Here is an 8,333-nt window from a genome sequence, read left to right on the forward strand (position 1 = left end):
CCCACCCCCTTTTTTCACCCCAGCAGAGCTTTTGGGCTGACTCGGTAGTGTCCCTTTGACACCAGTGACTTGGCTGTGTGTCTCATGTTCAGCAAGAGTAAACAACTCACTGATGTCCTACCTGCCCTTACAGTTTCTGATGACCTTCAGTGTCCTAGGGGTTCTTAACAGGATTGGAGGAGATTTCTTGTCGGTTTCGTTTTTGGTGGTGGTTCCTCAGATTTATGCTATTTCCTAAGGTGTATTGTTTTCCTAGGGTTAATTTTTGAGGAAGGGAGCCAGTAGCCTATGCTACTTCATTATCTTAATAGGAACCAAAATTCCCAGTATATCTTTGCTGTCCTTTTATTTTCAATCTCTGTATGCTATATTTTAGGTGTCTCTTGTGAATATAGTTTTACAGGTATGTCCCATCTGTTGACTTCTGTTTGGAGGTGGTAGTGGTGGTTGTTTTAATATCCAATCTGACAACTTCTGCCTATTAAGTGATCAAATTTTTAATGCTGCAGTTTTACCTCTATTCCTGCTTTCTGTTTGGTTGATTGAAGTATTTTAATTTTTTCTTTCCTCTTCTGGTTTAGATATTCTAGTTCTGACTTTTTAGTGGCTTACTCAGTATTTATAACATGAACACCTGACTTAAACTCTAACGTTAATCAGCATTTTTACTGTCCTATGAAAGGACCTTAGATTACTTTCATTTCAGTTACCACCCTACCTCTATCTTAAATGGCATTCATTGTTTAGTATTTTAATTCCGTCTTTTTATTCTTCCCCCCAAGTAACATTACCTGGGAACTTATTTGGCCAGGTTCCCTTGGAGTGTCAGCTCAGCTGAGCAGTGACTAGATCCTCTTCCCCTCTTCAGCTGGCATTTTTTTTGAGAAGCCATCTCTTCCACATCCCTGGCTTGGTCAGTCTGTGCCGGGCTCTGTGTTCATCATAGGCACACTTTCAAGTGCATGCCAGCCACCATAAGATGACATGGGCACTTTTGGAATGCTGAAGTTGACAGTGCTTTTCCAAATAAGAATATGGCATTTTTGGGCTTCCCTGGTGGTGCAGTGGTTAAGAATCCGCCTGCCAATGCAGGGGACACAGGTTCGAGCCCTGGCCTGGGAAGATCCCACATGCCGCGGAGCAACTAAGCCCGTGAGCCACAACTACTGAGCCCACGTTTCACAACTACTGAAGCCTGCGTGCCTAGAGCCCGAGCTCCACAACAAGAAAAGCCACCGCAATGAGAAGCCCACGCACTGCAACGAAGAGTAGCCCCTGCTCACTGCAACTAGAGAAAGCCCGCAGGTGGCAACGAAAACCCAACGCAGCCAAAAATAAATAAATATATAAACAAATAAATTTTAAAAAAACAGAATATGGCATTTAATAGATCCAAAGAGTACCATGTTTAAAAGCGCTTCATGCTTTTGATAGAGATAGCTTGGGATTTTTGAGCAAAGGTAGAGATAGAGTGGTGTCTGTGGTTTCTCCAGAGCTGCCTGTTGTTGGCATTAATCACTGATGAGCACATGCAGATTATGGGCAGCATGACGGGAACCCTCTTTGTCTGAGGCACAGGTGTTTGAGACTTGTGTTTTGTCTCCATGTAACCCATCAGAATCAGAAGAGTGTTATAAAACATAAGATGTACTGAGCCTGCGCGTCTGGAGCCTGTGCTCTGCAACAAGAGAGACCGCGACAGTGAGAGGCCCGCGCACCGCGATGAAGAGTGGCCCCCACTCGCTGCAACTAGAGAAAGCCCTCGCACAGCAACGAAGACCCAACACAGCCAAACAAACAAACAAACAAACAACAACACAAGATGGCTCCACAGCCTCGTGAACTTGTAAGGAAGTAGGAGGCAGGAGGTTGAGTGCTGTATAGAGTGTAGAGGCACATGAGTCACTGTAGCCCCAGATGTAGCCCCGGGTTTTAGAGGAGAGAGGTTCTAGGCTGCTAGGAGCCAGCCTACTTGAATCTAGTCTACTTGAAGGCTGGAGGGCATTGCCTCAGGGAAAGCTTAAACTGCTCTAAGGGGATGGCACTTTATCTGCTTCAATTTATTTAGCCAACTAATAAATGCCAAGAAAAAGCATGTGACTCAGATCTTCCCATGATTCAATTCCCCATTTTGGGCTCTACAGTTCAAACTGGGAGCCCAGGTCTGACTCCAAGTGTATATTGACATTGTATTTCTTAATGGCACTGGACTCCTTCAGAGATTCAGGGTGTGTGTGGTTACCTGCAGATTACAAAGATAATGACTTTCCTCCATGTAGCCATATTTCCAGTTGAATACTAAAATGCTGTAGTCATTTACAGCACAAAGTTTGAATTAAACACTTTTTGCACTGGATTTGTCCTGGCTCTTCCTTTAAGCTTTTTAAATTTTATTATTATTATTATTATTTAATCATAGAAATGGGTGTTTGAAAATCTTCAGTTTTCTGGGCTACAAGATATAGTAACAATTGAGATACTGCCTGTCAACAGATTGGAAGTCTCCACCCCCCACAGATCTAGTTTAAGTTTCAGATTGCTGCTGATTATTCCTCTCCAAGCCCTCAAATTCCCAAACCACACACTACAGGTAATCCTACCCCCGAGGATCCCTAAGCATGTTGCCCTTATCCTAAGGGAGGATCTGAGTTATTACTGTCTGCTCTTCAGAAAACAAACAAAGAGCATGTGACCTAGAACTGTATGGCCAAGACGGTGGTATGCCTTAGTTCTCCAGCTGCCCCTCCTGCAGCCCACGTGGCTGTCAGAGAGCCCTGGGCTGAGGCATCTTTGTCAACCCTGCTAGCTTACTTGGGCCCAGGGAGGCCTGTCAAAGGAGAGCCTGGGCCCACAATCTTAACACCAGCCATTAGTTTTTTTGTTGTTTGGCCGCAATGGCATATGGGATCTTAGTTCCCTGACCAGGGATCGAACCCATGCCCCTTGCATTGGGAATGCAGAGTCTTAACAACTGGGCAGACAGGGAAGACCCCTACTTTTTTTAAAAAATGCATTGGCTAGTACAATAAAGTTCATTTCTCTCATCACAATCCAATGGCCATTCTGGTAGCGCAGCTCTCTTCTAGATGGTGGTTTAGGAACTGGGCTCCCTCCACCATGCATGTCTCTCCCATGGCCTCAGAGGGCCCCGAGTGCTCCTCTGCATCTGGCCAGCAGATGGAGGAGAGGGAAGTCACACAGAAGTTTCTAATGGGTCAGGGCTGAAGATGGAACACCTCTCTTCTGCCCATATTGTGCAGAAGGCTGGAGATGAAGTGAGTTGTGTGTCTCTGAAAAGGACTCTGGTTTGGCAAGCAGCTGATCTCTGCCACACCCAACTTCAAGGTCTCCCTGAGGGTGGTTCCCTCTTTGTCTCCAAATCCAGCTGGTTTGCAAGTCTTTTGAAGCTGAGCTGCTAAGGGCCATTTTCCCCCTTGTCAAGGGTATGGTATGGGTGCACAAATATTCTGAGGAATTAATAAAAGATCAGTTACATCACAATAACCTATGGGGTGTGGGTTCCAGGCATCAGTATGTTTTAAAATTTGCACCGGTGATTCTAACGTGCAGCCAGTGTGAGAACCACTGATGTCGATACACAAGAACGGGATTAGTTAGAAGTGGGGAGAGGAACAAAGATGGAATAGAAGGACGTGCTCTCACTCCCTCTTGTGAGAACACCAGAATCACAACTAGCTGCTGGACAGTCATTGACAGGAAGACACTGGAACTCACCAAAAAAGATACCCCACATCCAAAGACAAAGGAGAAGCCACAATGAGACGGTAGGAGGGGCACAATCAGAGTAAAATCAAATCCCATAACTGGTGGGTGGGTGACTCACAGACTGGCAAACACTTATACCACAGAAGTCCACCCACTGGAGTGAAGGTTCTGAGCCCCACGTCAGGCTTCCCAACCTGGGGGTCCGGCAACAGGGGGAGGAATTCCTAGAGAATCAGACTTTGAAGGCTAGCGGGATTTGATTGCAGGACTTCGACAGGACTGGGGGAAACAGAGACCCTACTCTTGGAGGGTGCACACAAAATAGTATGCGCATCGGGACCCAGGGGAAGGAGCAGTGACCCCGGGAGAGACTGAACCAGACCTACCTGCTAGTGTTGGAAGGTCTCCTGCAGAGGCGGGGGGTGGCTCTGTTTCACCATGGGGACAAGGACACTGGCAGCAGAAGTTCTGGAAGTACTCCTTGGCATGAGCCCCCCCAGAGTCTGTCATTAGCCCCACCAAAGAGCCCAGGTAGGCTCCAGTGTTGGGTTGCCTCAGGCAAAACAACCAACAGGGAGGGAACCCAGCCCCACCCATCAACAGTCAAGTGGATTAAAGTTTTACTGAGCACCACAGCAACAGTCAGCTCTACCCACCACCAGAGCCTCCCATCAAGCCTCTTAGATAGCCTCAACCACCAGAGGGCAGACAGCAGAAGCAAGAAAATACAATCCTGCAGCCTGTGGAACAAAAACCACATTCACAGAAAGATAGAAAAGATAAAAAGGCAGAGGGCTATATACCAGATGAAGGAACAAGATAAAACCCCAGAAAAACAACTAAATGAAGTGGAGATAGGCAACCTTCCAGAAAAACAACTAAATGAAGTGGAGATAGGCAACCTTCCAGAAAAACAATTCAGAATAATGATAGTGAAGATGATACAGGACCTTGGAATAAGAATGGAGGCAAGATTGAGAAGATGCAAGAAATGTTTAACAAAGACCTAGAAGAATTAAAGAACAAACAAACAGAGATGAACAATACAATAACTGAAATGAAAACCACACTAGAAGGAATCAATAGCAGAATAATTGAGGCAGAAGAATGGATAAGTGACCTGGAAGACAGAATGGTGGAATTCACTGCTGCGGAACAGACTAAAGAAAAAAGAATGAAAAGAAATGAAGACAGCCTAAGAGACCTCTGGGACAACATTAAACGCAACAACATTCGCATTATAGGGGTCCCAGAAGGAGAAGAGAGAGAGAAAGGACCAGAGAAAATATTTGAAGAGATTATAGTCGAAAACTTCCCTAACATGGGAAAGGAAATAGCCACCCAAGTCCAGGAAGCTCAGCGAGTCCCATACAGGATAAACCCAAGGAGAAACACGCCGAGACACATAGTAATCAAATTGGCAAAAATTAAAGACAAAGAAAAATTATTGAAAGCAGCAAGGGAAAAATGACAAATAACATACAGGGGAACTCCCATAAGGTTAACAGCTGATTTCTCAGCAGAAACTCTACAAGCCAGAAGGGAGTGGCGTGATATACTTCAAGTGATGAAAGGGAAGAACCTACAACCAAGATTACTCTACCCGGCAAGGATCTCATTCAGATTCGATGGAGAAATCAAAAGCTTTACAGACAAGCAAAAGCTAAGAGAATTCAGCACCACCAAACCAGCTCTACAACAAATGCTAAAGGAACTTCTCTAAGTGGGAAACACAAGAGAAGAAAAGGACCTACAAAAACAAACCCAAAACAATTAAGAAAATGGTGATAGGGACATGCATATCAATAATTACCTTAAACGTGAATGGATTAAATGCTCCAACCAAAAGGCACAGGCTTGCTGAATGGATATAAAAACAAGACCCATATATATGCTGTCTACAAGAGACCCACTTCAGACCTAGGGACACATACAGACTGAAAGTGAGGGGATGGAAAAAGATATTCCATGCAAATGGAAATCAAAAGAAACCTGGAGTAGCTATACTCATATCAGATAAAATAGACTTTAAAATAAAGAATGTTACAAGAGACAAGGAAGGACACTACATAATGATCAAGGGATCAATCCAAGAAGAAGATATAACAATTATAAATATATATGCACCCAACATAGGAGCACCTCAATACATAAGGCAACTGCTAACAGCTATAAAAGAGGAAATCGACAGTAACACAATAATAGTGGGGGACTTTAACACCTCACTTACACCAATGGACAGATCATCCAAATTGAAAATAAATAAGGAAACAGAAGCTTTAAATGACACAATAGACCAGATAGATTTAATTGATATTTATAGGACATTCCATCCAAAAACAGCAGATTACACTTTCTTCTCAAGTGCGCACGGAACATTCTCCAGGATAGATCACATCTTGGGTCACAAATCAAGCCTCAGTAAATTTAAGAAAATTGAAATCATATCAAGCATCTTTTCTGACCACAACGCTATGAGATTAGAAATGAAATGAACTACAGGGGGAAAAAACGTACAAAACACACACACATGGAGGCTAAACAATATGTTACTAAGTAACCAAGAGATCACTGAAGAAATCAAAGAGGAAATCAAAAAATACCTAGAGACAAATGACCATAAAAACACGATGATCCAAAACCTATGGGATGCAGCAAAAGCAGTTCTAAGCGGAAGTTTATAGCTATATAAGCCTACCTCAAGAAACAAGAAAAATCTCAAATAAACAATCTAACCTTACACCTAAAGGAACTAGAGAAAGAAGAACAAACAAAACCCAAAGTTAGCAGAAGGAAAGAAATCATAAAGATCAGAGCAGAAATAAATGAAATAGAAACAAAGAAAACAATAGCAAAGATCAATAAAACTAAAGGCTGGCTCTTTGAGAAGATAAACAAAATTGATAAACCATTAGCCAGACTCATCAAGAAAAAGAGGGAGAGGACTCAAATCAATAAAATTAGAAATGAAAATGGAGAAGTTACAACAGACACTGTAGAAATACAAAGCATCCTAAGAGACTACTACAAGCAACTCTATGCCAACAAAATGGACAACCTGGAAGAAATGGACAAATTCTTAGAAAGGTATAACCTTCCAAGACTGAACCAGGAAGAAATAGAAAATGTGAGCAGACCAATCACAAGTAATGAAATTGAAACTGTGATTAAAAATCTTCCAACAGGGGCTTCCCTGGTGGCACAGTGGTTGGGAGTCCGCCTGCCAATGCAGAGGACACGGGTTCGGTCCCTGGCCCGGGAGGATCCCGCATGCCGCGGAGCGGCCAAGCCCGTGCGCCACAAGTACTGGGGCTGCACTCTGGAGCCCGCGAGCCACAACTGCTGAGGCCCGCACGCCTGGAGCCCGTGCTCCGCAGCAGGAGAGGCCACGGCGGTGGGAAGCCCGCGCACCGCAGGGAAGGGTGGCCCCCGCTCGCCGCAGCTAGAGAGGGCCTGCGTGCGGCAGCGAAGACCCAACGCAGCCAAAAAAAAAAAAAACAAAACAAACAAATAAATAAATAAATTTATAAAAAAAAAACAAAGATCTTCCAACAAAAAAAAGTCCAGGACCAGACGGCTTCACAGGTGAATTCTATCAGACATTTAGAGAAGAGCTAACACCCATCCTTCTCAAACTCTTCCAAAAAATTGCAGAGGAAGGAACACTCCCAAACTCATTCTATGAGGCCACCATCACCCTTATACCAAAACCAAAGATACTACAAAAAAAGAACATTACAGACCAATATCACTGATGAACATAGATGCAAAAATCCTCAACAAAATACGATCAAACAGAATCCAACAACACATTAAATGTATCATACACCACGATCAAGTGGGATTTATCCCAGGGGTGCAAGGATTCTTCAATATACGCAAATCAATCAATGTGATACACCATATTAACAAATTGAAGAATAAAAACCATATGATCATCTCAATAGATGCAGAAAAAGCTTTTGACAAAATTCAACACCCATTTCTGATAAAAACTCTCCAGAAAGTGGGCATAGAGGGAACCTACCTCAACATAATAAAGGCCATATACGACAAACCCACAGCAAACATCATTCTCAATGGTGAAAAACTGGAAGCATTTCCTCTAAGATCAGGAACGAGACAAGGATGTCCACTCTCACCACTATTATTCAACATAGTTTTGGAAGTCCTAGCCACGGCAATCAGAGAAGAAAAAGAAATAAAAGGAATCCAAATTGGAAAAGAAGAAGTAAAACTGTCACTGTTTGCAGATGACCTGATACTATACATATAGAATCCTAAAAATGCCACCAGAAAACTACTAGAGCTAATCAATGAATTTGGTAAAGTTGCAGGATACAAAATTAATGCACAGAAATCTCTTGCATTCCTATACACTAATGATGAAAAATCTGAAAGAGAAATTATGGAAACACTCCCATTTACCATTGCAACAAAAAGAATAAAATACCTAGGAATAAACCTACCTAGGGAGACAAAAGACCTGTATGCAGAAAACTATAAGACACTGATGAAAGAAATTAAAGATTATACCAACAGATGGAGAGATATACCATGTTCTTGGATTGGAAGAATAAATATTGTGAAAATGACTATACTACCCA

This window comes from Balaenoptera acutorostrata, chromosome 1 (assembly GCF_949987535.1).
Source record: "Balaenoptera acutorostrata chromosome 1, mBalAcu1.1, whole genome shotgun sequence".
Classification (NCBI taxonomy): domain Eukaryota; kingdom Metazoa; phylum Chordata; class Mammalia; order Artiodactyla; family Balaenopteridae; genus Balaenoptera; species Balaenoptera acutorostrata.